At 36.8% G+C, this 15913-nt stretch overlaps 1 protein-coding gene across 1 annotated transcript in view; it reads left to right on the top strand.

Annotated features, from left to right (window-relative positions):
- Positions 1–574: 574 nt before the first annotated feature.
- bgnb (biglycan b) overlaps positions 575–15913 on the top strand; it is a 33254-nt gene continuing 17915 nt past the window's right edge. Inside the window, exon 1 of the mRNA XM_057828328.1 lies at positions 575–748. The gene's annotated coding sequence lies outside the window, so the exon portion shown is untranslated. The remainder of the gene's footprint in view (positions 749–15913) is intronic.

The following is a 15913-nucleotide window of genomic DNA, read 5'->3' as shown; positions in this document are numbered from 1 at the left end:
ACAATGACGCAACAAGGAGTGAAAAGAATCTGGGAGCTTATACTGTATACACATACAGACAGTGGGTAACGAGACAACGAGGAACAGGTGTGCGACACAGGAGGATGCGGATTGGAGGATACACTAGGAACAGTCACAACAGGTGAAATCAATGGGCAATCACACGGCTACACTAGGAGGTAACCTAAAAAAACAGAAGTGAACACATAATGAAACTAGATTAGAACCGTTGTTTTTATTGTGTTTAAAATTGTGGTTGAACCTGCCATGACAGTAGAGCTCAATCATTGTGTTTCTCTGTCTGCAAAGAAAAAAAAACCGAAAAGGAAAATGAGAGTCATAATTCACTGTGATAATGCCCAATGTTAAATAATGTCTTCTTTCAAAATTCCTAACTATGAATCTGTGACACAGATTTTTTTTTCATTTTTAAAAATCAAAACCAAGAGGTACTGCACTTCTCCTCCTCCTATCCATCTCTCCTCCTCTACCCCCCCAAAAAAGAGGACAAAGGAGGCTGGCTTGTTGAGTTTATGGGCTGGAAGCCCTGGTTTGGCTCACAGTGGCACACGGTGGCAGAGGAGCAGAGGCCGGATGTCAGAGGACCATAGAGAAATACTGTAATAATCCCTGAATGTGATGAATATAACAAACCAATAATCTGCAGGATAATCTGAAGCACAGAGGGAGGCCACACTGTTCCACCTACTCTTGGAATTGGAATTAATATCAGATTTCTATTGAAAAGGTAGGGGAACATGTTTTTTTTTGTTTTTTTGTTATTTCACTGTAATACAGTACAATAATTTCATTGCAATTTGGTAATTTGTATACCAAGTATTAATGTTAAACCTATCATTTCTTTAAATCCTGGGGAACAGAGTTTAAAGAACAACTCTGCATGTTAAAATCCGTAAAACAACTGATTATTAATAGGCACATTATTCTTCTATTAAAGAGTTGTTTAATAGTGAATAATAGTAATACTAGTAGCAGTGAAAAACTTGTTTCATTCATTTACCTCCTATCCAAATGATTGTACACGGTAAACATTTAGTCATTCATTTACCTCCTATCCAAATGATCGTACACGGTAAACATTTGGTCATTTTAGACTCTTACAGTATGTGTCTTCTAAAATCGCTGCCATAGCCTCATCTCGTTTGAACCTTTAGAGCCCCACTAGGAGGCGCAATTGTTGGAAAAAGGAAAACAAAGTACTCACGTATTCAACTGTGTAATCTTGAGGTCACCATTCAATTTTCCTAAAATCATGCACGACATAAAATAACGACTCTAATGTTGTGTTCACTTTCCTGGTGGCCCCATTCGGTCTTGTACGCATGACCTCACGCCTACCGTATGAGCCACTTATGCCATTGAGTCACCTTAACTGTGCAAAGACAGAGCAAACAGTGTGGTGTCACTGGTCAGACACTTTTAATGAAACGTGTCTGTTTCCTGTCCCTTTACTTTCCCCGCTTATTAGCCAGTCTGTGGCTTTGCTCGCACACTCCCATATGTGTCACCGTTCACCTGTCTCTCTCAGAATACATCTCAAACTCAGGTCTCATTAGCTATTCATGGTAATAACTTTGGGAACACTCACAAGTACTTTCAATTGGGATAATATCAATGGCTGTTCTAGTTTTTCTGTATGCAGCTCAACTCCCTGCAGCTTGCCACCACATCCAAGCTTGACTGCATCAGAGAGGCTGCCAACATTTCCTTTTTTTAGGGGCAGCAGTCACCAAATTACAGCCCCACTGGGCACTTAACTCCACCCGGGGCCTTCTCACGGATCTGCCTAGCTAAGCCTGTGTGAGGAGGTGTGTGAACTGGAGTTGTGTGACTAGAATAGAAACGAACAGAATAGAATAGAATAGAACAATAGATGTTTTAAAGCAGCAAAGAAGAATGTACTGTAGGCGCTTATTAAAAACAACTGGCAATGACAATCGAATGGTCAACTAAACCAACCCTTTTCAAAGAGAGTTTAATTTCTTCCCCATGGACTAAATATGTCCAAAACAATGCGTGCTCGTGGCGGTGTATTTGGTTCCCAGGCAAATTCTTGTGCGTTTTGGGTTTATGTTGTTTCAGATTTATTGGATTGCATTGTAATATTGGATTTCTGTTCAGAATAACACAGACTCGTTACAAAAGACTTTGAGTAAACATAATAAAGTCCCATGGTCCAACCCAAGCTATGAATAGATTTTCTCTCCTTATAACAATAAAACGCTAAATTTGCAATCAGCACTTTGCGGTCGCTTGGCCAGTCTTGTGTTAATCAGTAGTGAGCTGTGACGTGGCAGGTTTTCCTGAAACTTTCTACCCCTCCTGAACGCTGCTCTCCTTTGGGATCATTTGCTATGATGGTCTGATAATGTTACGTAGTGACCCTAAACTATCTCCAAACCAAGATGGGCCAATCCTATCTTGTCCTACCTTCCCTCTACCTGTCTACTCTAAATACCAACTTTCAATGCTCTGGGGTGTTATGGCCCCAGTAGTTGAAGATCAATGACATGTCAGCTTTTTGCTTAACTCCTGACACAATCTAGTTTTTTGAAATTGATTCTTTTTACATTTAACCCTGTGACACCTGGGCCTATTTTGTCAGAATTTGCATGCCTTTGATTTTGCCTTTATATTTCAATGGGAAAAAAAAGCTTCACAACGGCCTGATTGGGTTCCTTTTTTTTCGGGATACCATTACCTTCATGTCCAAACTTTTCTCCACTGACCAATTATAATCAACATTTTGAACCCAAAAAGACAAAAAAAAAAAAAAATCCCAAAGTTTTTCTTCAAAATGTGTAATATTGATATATAATATTATATATCATTCAGCAGAAAACAGAAGTTATGGTCATAAGCGTTTTTGGCCTTTACACATATTATGGTCAAAACAGGTTATATACAGTAGACCAGCAGTATACTGTATATATATATATATATATATATATATATATATATATATATATATATATATATATATATATATATATATATATATATATATATATATATATATACACACACACACACACACACACACACACACACACACACACACACACACACACACACACACACACACACACACACACACATATATATATATATATGTATATATATATGTGTGTGTGTGTGTGTGTATATATATATATTTATACATATGTACAGTATATATGAATCGTCGTCTTGCCCACCCGGGCGGTATGGTCTCTCCTCTTAGGCTCGGGTCCTCTACCAGAGGCCTGGGAGCTTGAGGGTTCTGCGCAGGATCTTAGCTGTCCCTAGGATTGTGCTCTTCTGAGCCGAGACGTTGGATGTTGTTCCTGGTATCTGTTGGAGCCATGAACCCAGCTTGGGAGTTACTGCCCCTAGTGTCCCAATCACTACTGGCACCACTGTTGCCTTCTCTCCCCACATTTTCTCCAACTATTCCTTCAACCCTTGATATTTCTCCAGCTTTTCGTGTTCTTTTTTCCTGATTTTGCTATCGCTATCATAGCCTGCATCTCTTCCAGTGGCCAGGATACGATGCCAGCAGGGTATCTGATTACTGGAAGAGTACAGCTGTGGCTGTCAGTTGAGATCACCTTCCCTCTTCTGGATACCATTCGCCCACACTTATCTAGTCCGAATGACATCCCGATGTCATTGCTGTATACTCTCGTGAGGTGAATCAGCGAGTCGATGTCACACTCGTTCTTGGCATACAGCTCATTCTGCTCTAGCGGCTCGAAGTGTACAGACGCACATTTCAGAGCTCCTGTAAGCGCGCTCTTATCTTAACCGATAAGCGCTCAGGGCCGGGACCAGCCTGAAAAATACGACTCCAGTATGGCTCCTAGAACGCTGAAACCTGAGGATCTGGATGAAGTCAAATCCTCCATCCAGAAAATTGAGGCCTCTCTGGCCTCTCTGACCAACCTGGAGGCTTCTCTGACTAACCTGATTCAAAGCCAGAATCGGGAAGTCATGAAAGAATTACAGCTGATGCGTGCTGAGAACGAGAAGCTCAAGCAAGCGGTTGAGGAGAAGGAGGCTCACATCAAAAGGCTAGAAATTCTGGCTGATGATCTCGACCAAGGAAGACGTGCAAATGATCTCATCATCTCTGGATTACAACTGACGCAATGACTTTTGAATGATATGTGAGTAAAAAAAAACAAAAAAACAAAACAAAGCAAAAAAAAAAAAAACCTGATAATAACTGGACTGTAACACAAATATGCTTGTCTGTGCGTCCCGGGCTGTTGGGGGACGGGTATCGATAAGCATTTGCTTTTTCCCGTCTTTCCTTTTTCTGTCATCGTCTTTTTTTTGGGCAAATTCCACACTCTGAAACTGTCAATGATTATGATGATGATGACAATGACAATAAATTCATTCATTCATTCATATCATCCATGTAGAGGAGGTGACTGATGGTTGTTCCACTTTGGAACTGGTACCCGAAACCACTCTTGGTGATGATCTGGCTGAGGGGGTTTAGGCCTGTGCAGAACAGCAGGGGTGACAGAGCGTCTCCTTGGTAGATACTGATAAAAGGGTTTGGAGGATATCTCTTTGTGTGGTTAGGTATTGTACTCATCATTCTATAAAAAGTATATAGATTCAACCAATCTTCTCGAACACACACATATTTGGTAGAAAACACAGACAAAGCTGAAAAAGCAGTTTCTGGTTTTGCAACCCTCTTTAAAATAAACTGCAGTATTTTAAGCCCAAAAGAACTGTTGTGTTTGATAGAATATGTCTATATGCTGCAATAGCAGATTCGTGGCGCATTAAGCCCCCAAATTATTTTTAATTTGTCCGTTTTACCCTGGAAACCCCCTGTTTACAGACGTCGCGCAAACGCTTTTGTTTCAACCTAGCCATAAAAAGAAGGTAAGTAGTCGTATTTATTATTCGAAATGTCTGTTATTTTTAGCTCAGAATCATTAATTGGTGTCTAATATTTAATTTAAAAAATCGACTTTAGAAAACTATTCACTCGTATATTTTAAACTTTTAAACAAATTACGTCACAATGAAAAAATTAGCGTCTGTAAATTATTCACGGATATCTACCTCACAACTATCGCTTAATTGTATTTTTATCATTACTGTCGCATTTTCCTGTGTCTTGACACTTGGTGATACATGCTACATGGAGTTTTTGGATCGAAAAGAGGTAAGCACGCGATAATATCTTGGTAAAATCATGGCGTCTTTAATTATGATCTCTCATGCTCTCACCTCCAGTAAGGGTTTTGCTGTTTAATTTTAATTTTAAAACATTTTTTTTAAAGTGCCCTTCTGTTCCTCCTGTTGAGATTTTAAGCTTTCCAATGATGTATCACACATGCATATAGGACAATTTTGAAATTTGGCCAAATTGGTGGTCTCAGAATGGAACTTCTTGTCACCTGAGTATTTTTCGCCAAATACAAATTGAAAAGATTAATAGAGGGGAAAATAAATCAAATTTAACAATGAAAAAATCTGATCATAAATATTGACAATAAAGTTCAATTTTTTCAGGCAAGCCACTTAGTTTCCCCTTGAACAAAACACATCATACACTTCGTCACACAGCCCACTGTTTGCGCACTACTGTCAGACTGTCTCTCTTCTCACTCGCTGACTCATCTGAAGAAAATAACGACAAATCTAGCCATCCTCTTCCTCGAGTTGATAAAATAATGCATTAGCTTTCGCTAAATTTATTTCGATTCATTCCGTACGTTTCAAAGTCGCTCGCTTAATCCATCCTACCGTCGCGCGCTACCTCGCATCCATCTCCCTAGGTGGCGCCTCGCTTGGCAAGTTATTAAAAATTTTCAAATTACGTCCTTCCTGACCACACAATGGCTCCTGGGATATGTAGTTTTTCGTAGTTCTTTCGGTTTTAAAAATAGACAAGAAATCATGGAAATATGGACATAAACACATGGTCCATGCAGCGTTTCAATGTCCGTTTTACTTGGTCGAGTGACTTCAAGGAAAAACGGGCGTGGATCTCAACTTCCGCACTTTCAAATGAGACCAACCAATGGCACGTGAGTGACAATTACAGCGTGATGAGGCTTCAAAGATTATATTCATAAACGTGTCGCCGCCGACACGTACAGTGTTGAAGGGTTAATCGGGCTATATCGTATAAGCAGTTCTGAGAATCCTGTTGGTTGAAAAGTGTTTGTCCTAATTTGAAATCCATGACCAACATGACCAGTTTTTGATCATTTTCTTGAGGTTTGAAACTAAATCCCAAGTAATGAGTAGTTTCACTTCAAAGTGTAACAGTTTGAGTTAAATGATAGGCATTTATCTTTTTTTTTTTTTTTGACACACTGAGGCCCAAATACAGTGATCTGTTTGCCAGAATAATTATAACTGTCACACAGACAGTATAAATTTTGAATAAATATTGCATTTGACAAAGGTAAGTTACGAGAGTGATGGCAATATCAGAATTAGTGGTGGATAGAATGTCTGAGAGGAAACCACCACTTGAGCAACCCTCAGATGTTGTGTACTGGAAAATTAAACAACTACAGTGGGTAACTATTTAGAAAGAATTTGATTAAATTCAGCGAATGAGAATGGTTTTGTACAAGAATATACAATAGTAATGGCAAATTAACTATTTGGTTTTGACTGAAAATAGGAATGCACTGTAAGAGTCTTGTTGCATTTTAAGATGAAAATCATGGGAGCATTGAGTTTTCCAGAAGTGAATAATTGAGGTGTGGTCATGTGTGGTCAATTTAATAGTTTCATCTTGAGTTGAATATGGTCGACTTCATATAATTCCAGTTTTATTAGCCCTATCCTCTTTTTCTTTTGCTTCAGATGTTCCCTGCTAGCTCTCATAATTTACCCATTAGTGCCAAATTGACAGGCAGTTTGTGTTATTTTTTATTTATTTAGTATGCACTATATCATCTTTGTTTGGTGTTTTGGCTTTTTTCTTGATTCAGAATTTAAACCGGATGTAGGGAGGAGATGTATTAATTCAAATCTGTGATTCATTATAAGTAGTCCGTGCTTGCTTGACTTTGCACACGTTTACACAGCTTTACACCCATTTTTTACTCCTCTATTCGGTGAAAGCGAGCTCCCATTTTACACCACATCCAGACAAACGACAGACAAATCATTGGTTTGACCATTGAAAACCTGCTGCTTAAGGCACTCATTTTTAGATTGGCAATATATTTACGATAACGCCCATAATTTTATACTGCACACGTTGCAAAAATTGTAGGTGTCTGTTGGTGTTGTGTTGTAACTCTTCTGTATCTATTGTGCGATTCTGAATAAATGTGTCGTCGTGGCTCTCTGTCCTTTTGGCTTCATTCTTCTGTGCAAACCAAGGCCACGGCTGTTATTGCTTTGCTGCAAAACGGTATAATTTGGCTTCTATTTATAATACAGGGAACGGCCTGCAAAGACCAGATTATGTCCACGTCATGTCGCTTTTTTTCCTGACTGATTTAAATGTGAAGAAAGCAACAGCTTTTGTCCCTCCCCTCATCGTACTTGTAAAAGTGGTTGTGGCAAACAGGAATCTAAAAATCTTTCCATTAAAAAAGACGTAAATTAAAATACAAAGCAAATTAATGAGCCACTAAATACTAAAAACGCATTATTTTAAATACTGTATATAGTTATTGTATGATATTATTATGTGATAAAGCTTCTCAATGCACAGTATATAAATCTAAATATGAATATTATAGTGGTAATATTAATATTTAATTGCAAAATAAGCTATCTATTTAAAAAAGAAAATCTTTGTTTTGTTTACAATTTTTCAATAAATGGAAATATACATATATTTTTACTATAAACATCAGGTAAAATTGAGTGGTTTGACTGTGTCAGAATAAACTAACACAATTGAGGCATTTCCCAAAAATATAGCTTCAATAAGTATACCGTATTTTTCGCACAATAAGTCACACCAGCCCAAAAATGCGCAATGAAGAGGAAAAAAAAAACGTATAAGTCGCATTTTTAGGGGACATTTACTTGATGAGATCCAACACATAGAACAGAAATGTCATCTTTAAAGGCTATTTAAAATAAAAATTACAATACAGAACAACATGCTCAATAAGTGTACAGTATGATAATGTTACATGATGCATGAACAACATGGCCGGTATGTTAATGTAACATAGCTATTAAGAGTTATTCAGATAACTATAGCATAAGAAAAATGCTAACAAGTTTACCAAGCCATCAGTGTAACTCCAAAACACCAAAATAACGTGAAATGATATAATAAAGTGTTAATAATTTCACACATATGTCGCTCCAGAGTATAAGTCGCACCCCCAGCTAAACTATGAAAAAAACTGCGACTTATAGTCCGAAAAATACGGCACATATTTTTCCATTTATATGTTTACTTTTTGTGTCAAAAGCAGATAAATCCAACCCGCATCTGAATGCAAAAACAGTTAACTCCTTTTAATGTGCTAAATATCCTTCAGAACTTGTAAAGAATAATATCAGTAATGAAATGAATCCTAAAATAGACATTCGCAAAAGGGGCTATTAAAACACAAAAAAAGGCTAAAAAACGAAGCTCTTCGAATGGGGATTACGGTACTTCCTGTTCTCTGATCCGGACTGACTACTTCACATCCATGTCGCTCATCGTCTGTTTTGCTGGATTTCTCACTTTGGATCTTCTGTGCTTCACTATCTTGACATCCATGTACAAACCCAGCACAGAATCTTGTTTTACCTTGGCTGTAGTGCAGTTCAGAGTTTCATTTACGTATAAAGGCCATCTCTGCAGAAGACAGCGTCACCGCCTAAAATACGTTGTTGTTGTACAGGCAATGAAAGAATGACAGGCTCCCCGGTGTCGTTAGTGTTCTGCATTTTTCTATTTAATATTTTTAAGTGGGGTTAACTTCTCTGCTGTGTGAGTTCATGGAAAAAGGCTTGTATGCATGAAAGTGTGCGTGTGTATGTAACTGTACTTGAGAAAATTACAGTGTATATGTCAATGTGTTGCACTGATTGGCTGAGAAAAGCTGGAGGCTGTTTCTTAGAAACACCTGTGACTTCTGTCACAACAAAAACGGGAACTTTGACACCGATTCATCCATGTGCTCAATACTCAGTTATTGAAATACAGTGGTACTATTGTGGATGCATCTCTTGCATAACAGTCGGTGCTTGTATTGGGTCACGGACACCCCGTGATTCCGAGAAGTGCGATAACGTTAGTTTTCGGAATGTCTTGCTTCTGTATATCTGAGGGGTCAGCATGACCTGCCAAAAGACCTCAAGGGTACCACTTGTTTTTGCCAAAACTTGACAAGGCTTGGGAGGTAATCCAGATGTATGCTGCTTTTGTCTTAACGCAATGCTTGGGCACCCGCTCTATAAAATCATGCTTTCAAATAAAATCTAATGACTTTCTCCTTCTTGTACCTGAAACCAAAGCGTCTGAGTTTCAATGTCTTGCCACAACAGTTGTATTGACATACGATTGTTTCGACATACGATTGTTTAGACATCCAACGTAAAATCTGACTCATCATTTGGTTCGACGTATGAAGACATGCTTGAAATACGACGATTTATGACAGCGTCGCAATTGCATTGTTTTCCTGCAAGACGGACGCACGGCGGATCATCTTGTGGGAGAAATAGACACGAAAAAAAGGAAAGGTGACGCTTATCATTGAAAATAAGAAGGAAATTATAGAAAATTATGAGCGTGGCCGTGGTGTGCATGTGAGTGAACTGGCTCAACAATATAGTCTCCTCCGACCTCTGTTCGCCAGTCCCAATAAGTTAGGGAGACAATAAAATCACTTTTTAATTTTATTTCTGACTTATTATTATTACTACTGTTATTTTAACATCGGCAAGGAAGTCACCATCTTGTGCAACACAACATGATTACTGTCCGTCATCGCCTACGCTAACAACAACAACATAAAAAAAAAAAAACTTTCCACTGTAACTCACCTCTCTGTCTCTTGTCAGTCACACGGTGTGTTCAGGAACAGCATGCAAAACACAACTTATTATTAGAACTCATTATTATATTATTGTATTTGTATTTATAATTTATTTGTTTTGCTATGAAATTGTAGCAGCAGTATTTATTTAGTATTTAGCGTAGGTTTTTGGGCTGTGGAACAAATTCATCGAATTATAATGTATTCCTTTTGGGAAAATCCTGGTCGACATAGAACCATTTCGACTTACAAACCAAGTTCTGCAACGAATTAAATTCGTATATAGCGTTACTACTGTACTCTTAAATCTACTTAAAAGTGCTGTGAAAAAGTACAAAATACTCATGGAGGACTTCAGTACGTCTGTACTCATGTAATTTATGTTTTAACGATGACAGTCTGCTTTTCGATGGGCAGCAACAGTTTGTCGAGTGTTGTCAGTTTGAAGGAACTCGTGGTCCTTTTTTTCCCCAACCTTGCGACTAGAAGGATCTCCCAGTTCGAGTGGTGCTCCAATGATATTTTTTCTGGTCAGAGGTTGGAAAACTGCGACTTCCCACCTTCCTCAAATGCAGCATTAGACACCAGATACAGTGCGCGAAAAAGTCTCCTATTGATAGGTTGAAATGAAATATCTGCACCCACTGCAGCTCTTTTAAGGAATAGTTTGCCTACCTCTCTCTAGATGAGTCTAAAAGTCATCCAAATATTTTGAAATGTACCCAAATACTTTTAAGTTAGAAAAATACTCTTAAAAATGTATGTGGTGTTATTTTTTTCCCATGAAAATAACTGTACTTAAAGAACAATATTTTTTGTGCACAATTCAAATAAAAAATGTATATACCAAAATGTTTGAAAATATTTCCAAATGATCCATTCCAAATGTATTGAAACTCATAATTAAAAAAACCTGAAGTGTACTTCAAAATGTTTTGTACTGGACTCAACAGTTTAAGCCACTTTACTAATTTAAAGCAGTGCTTTTCAAACTTTTTACTCATCGTACTACAATGATGAACCTTCCCTTTTCAGGTATAATAACCAACAGTTAAGTCCTTGTAAAGTCAAAATAAAACAAAATAACAATTTCACACATCATAGAACAGTGAGGTTAAAAAGTCAGCTGAGCTCGAATGAATACAAAAAGTATCTAAGGCCGCAAGATCATGTAAAAAGAAAAGGGGTGTTAAAATACGATATTCAAGTAAGTTTTTTTGAAACAAAGAATGATACTGTGGTTTGATTCTTAAAAAGTAAAAATGTTCATTAAGAGTAAAATTAAATCAATTAGTCAGTCACTTTAACATTGTGCATGTAGTTCATTAACATTGCTCTTAAATGCTACAGTAGGAGGGAAAACAAAAACATGCATGATTTACATATCAAATTAAAATGTCTATCAAACATCTATATTGAGTTTCTTGATCCATATTACTGTATGTCTCAAGCTGGAAGGAGGTGCTCGCGAGCATGGCATGCGAGCGTTTGATACCATAAGTAGACCACAAATTCCGCCTTGTGGGTTCATGCAGCTGTGTGTCAGAGCATCAGTCAACAGGATAATGCTAGAGAGATGTGCTTTCCTTTTTGTGAGTACACTTGGCACTGAAGAGCAAATTTTCCAACACTATGGTTCAATTGATGTTGTTGTTTCAATTTTTGTAAGGACTCCAGCTATTCACAAATATTGTGATGAGGACTTAACTGATCTGAAATTGTTATTCAGAAATGATAAATTACCGTAATTTTCAGACTATAAGGCACACCTGACTATAAGCCGCCACCCACCAAATTTGACACGAAAACTGCATTTGTTCAGAGATAAGCTGCACCGAAGTACCGTATTGGTCCGAATATAAGATGGTGTTTTTTGCATTGAAATAAGACTAAAAAAGTGTGGGTCGGCTTATATTCGGGGTCTAGACATTATACCCATTCACAACGCTACATGGCGCCAGATATCATTGAAGCGAATGCTGAACTTGAGGAGTAATGTTCTGTCATGACAGATCTCAGCTACTCTCAAGTTTAACCAGTTTGCATTATTTTATTGCAATATTTTTCATTATTCAGATTTGTTTCAAGACTACAGTTACAGTTAGACCTCTCTTTGATGGTTAATGCTGTTATTGCAATTTTGTTGTTTTATCACAATAGATTGGTTTATTTACATTTCAAAAACCAGAAGCCATTCATTTTTCGAATGTGATTGCACTTTAGTTTACATATTTAAATGTTCAGATATTAAGATCTGAATGAGGCAAAATAACATGCTTTTTCTCTCAAATATATTGTTATAATCATTTGTTTCGTATGTACTGTAATTATTTTCTGTATAAAAATTAATTTGGTGTTCAAAAAGTCTTTTTTCAAACTTGAGTCTTGAAAAAGAGGGGGTCGTCTTATGATCAGGGCCGTCTTATATTCGGGTCAATACGGTATAAGCCACAGCTGTCATCACTATATTATGGGATATTTACACGAAAAGATATTAACTGCTAACACTTTCTTTGACAGCGGCATCATATGACTGTCATAAAATCAAATGAACCACCATGAAGCTTTGAACCAATTGGCAGCAAAGCTTTATTTCTTATTTCAAAAAGCTTCATTTGGCCATCATTGCTCACTTGGTGGAGAAAGCGCTACAGTTGTAAATAACAACCAAATTCATGTTCTGTGCTTATTATTTCTTCTGTTAGTGTTTCAGTTGTTTCATTAATTGCTAGCTATTGTATTTAGTAGCACTTGATTTGACAGTGGCGCCATAAGACTGTCATAAGACCATCATACTTACGATATGACACTGCCGTGAGCATTACTGAATGCTTATGGCGGATGTCATTTTGTGCCATCCGGAAAATTATCTCACTTTTGAATGGAAAGATCAGAGCTGGACATAAATGGAGTTAGTGACATAATTTTCCAGATGACACTTAATGACATCTGTCATAAGCATTCATTAATGCCCATGATAGTGCCATGTCATAATTATGACGGTCTTATGAGACCGCTGTCAAAGTGTTACCTATTAACCCAATATAAATCAACAAATAAACCGCACTGGACTATAAACCGCAGGATTCAAAATGAGGGGAAAAAGTAGCGGCTTATAGTCAGGAAACAGAACTTTGCTCATCTATCTATGCCAGCGATACATATTAGGCCAAACTATCAAATTCTCCTCCATTTAGGTAAAGATGTTCCAGTAAACCTGTAGCTTTTCATACAACAGATAAAGTCATAATTTCCTTGTGTTCAATTAAATCGGTCCAAAATTCACAGAAATTGAGTAAAATTGTTAGTTGAAAGAAGGGCTTCAAGACTAAATGTGAGCCTAGAGCATAACAAAGCATGAAAATGAATCAAATGGGAATGAGAATGGGAAAGCATGTCAATGAAGTCACCACAGGCTGAATAAATCCAGCCAGCACTCTAGAAATGAGGAAGAAGCACAAATCTTCACTTGCTTCCATAAGCGGATTTTAAGGGGGGCAGGCCTCGCCTGGTGGCCGAAAAGTGTCATTGCATGAAATTGACTTTCCTATCTATATCTATATCTATCTATCTATCTATCTATATATAATATATATATATATAACTTGTAAAACAATAAAACTGCAACAAAAATGAATGAAATGATCAAAAAACCATCTTTATAATGAGTCAAAATTATTTTTCGAACATATCATGTGACTAGCACCTTAGACGGTCATTTGCTTTGCATATAATTTGCAAAAAAAAAAAAATTAGGTGAGGGCAATTTTATTTTTCAAATGATTTTTTTCTTTGATTGAAAATATTTATTTGGATTGAAGCAACTTTTTTGGGGGTTTGACTGATTTAGACACACATGTCCTACCCATAATATGGCCCAAACACAAAAAGGATTGCTTCAATCAAATAAAACTTTTTCAATGAAAAATTAAGTGTAAATGCAAATTTTTAAATCACAATTATTTTTTCACAATTATTTTTTTCGAATTCAAAAACATTTTCTATGATTGATTTTTTTCTTTTTCTGATTGAAGTGATTTTTCTTTTCGAAAATATATATTTTTTGAAGCAACTTATTTTTTGATTGAATAATAAAGACAAAAACGTCCTAGCCAAAATGTGGCCCAACATTACTTCAAGGTTCAAATTTGCTTCAATCCCAAAAAAATCCTTTTTTTTTTAGTTTGAAATGTATTTCTATTTATTTATTTATTGAAGTGACTTTTTAAAATTAAAAATATATATTTTGATTAAAGCAACTTTTTTTAATTGAAGCAACTTTTTTTGGATTGAATAATAAAGACACAAATCTACCTCCATATGGCGCCGCCCAGGGGATACAATTTTTGACTGTAATTACATTGGCACGACACCTGCGGGCATACCATATTCAATGGTTGACGATCTTGGCGAAAAGTATTGCCTTATCAGCCTGATTTAGAATTCCCCTCAAGAATGATGGGAAACAAAAATCGCTTATTGTCAACTTATTATTATAAATATTCTTGTAAGTTAATGTTATTGCTGACACTGCCTTTCGGGGTCATCAACATGTTGTGTTCCCCCTGCCCCAAAAGTGAAACTTTGCCTATGCTTGCTTCTAGGCTGTTTCGTCTGAGACTTAATTGTATCCTTGTTAGGCCGCACCGTTGCAATAATTTCCACCTGGAAAGTCACAAAGAGACTTGACCTCAACTCGCTGTGCAGGAAGCAGACACCAACATTCTGTGGCTGAAGTGGTTTTAATTCCCCGAACTGATTTTTGGGTCCCTCTCGGTGCGGTGCAAACATTCATGCTGTATACAGCAAGATTCATAAGGCAATATCTTAGCATAATAATATGCATTAATCACTATACAGTACTTTCCCCCAAACCACCAGCAATTATTGAGTTGTTTGAAGGCAAATAGGGAAAAACATTGGCTTCCGCCTAACTTTGTCACTTATTTGGGAAGGAATACAGCTATTCATGCAAAGTAAAACACAGAGTGAATTTAGAGCAGTGGTCCCCAAACTACAGCCCTGGGGCTTACTCTTGACCCCATTGACAGACCCCACACTTGAACTGGCCTTATGAGGCAATTATTGTAATTTACAGTGTGGTAATGAACACAGTCATGGTGTTGGTCATACTACCTCGCCGTCTTTGTGTTCTAGCTGCCATCTACTCTGCGTTTCCTTTCATTGCCAATACTTCTGTCACAATTAGCAATATTTCTAGCTTGTATACCCCAAAGATGTCCTTTTTCACTGACACCAGGCACACTGAGAACACACACACTAAGGAAAAATCACACTCCAAAAAAAAAAAAAAAAAATCCAAACTCTTAAACTTTGAATGGATTCATAATCCCTTCTTATTATGAGTTTAAAAAAAAAAAAAAAAAAAAATTATTTTATATGGCTATTTATCTGACTCTATAAATTCCTTAATTAAATTGTTTTGCTTTAGTTTTGATCTGTAAATGGCCTGCTGCTCATATCCTTTTCACCTTGAAATAAAAATGTTCACCTGGACAGACAAGAACTGATGAGTTGATCTACTACAAATGCCAATTATTATTAGTTAGTATTTTTGTTAGTATTATTAATAAATTGTTTATATTATTATTGTTAATATTGAGTGGCCTACTTACATTTAGTAAAGTTTACACACCTTTGCCAGTTCCTTAACTTTAAAATTAAAAAAAAAAAAAAAAAAAAAAAGATTAACATATTTTGTATGGTATTTCAAATTCAAACAAAGTGTGGAGAAATTTCTACTTTTGCAAACCACTGGTAATGATGAAAAAATATGTCAATAATTATGTATTGTTATAGATTTGTGAATGCCTGTACTATGCTCATCATTTCTACTACACAATGAGACTTGATGGTGGTCATCTTGGTCTTGGTCGTATAGTAGGCATACATGACCG

Source organism: Corythoichthys intestinalis, chromosome 2, assembly GCF_030265065.1.
Source record: "Corythoichthys intestinalis isolate RoL2023-P3 chromosome 2, ASM3026506v1, whole genome shotgun sequence".
Classification (NCBI taxonomy): Eukaryota; Metazoa; Chordata; class Actinopteri; order Syngnathiformes; family Syngnathidae; genus Corythoichthys; species Corythoichthys intestinalis.
This window is presented reverse-complemented; position numbering and strand designations above follow the sequence as displayed.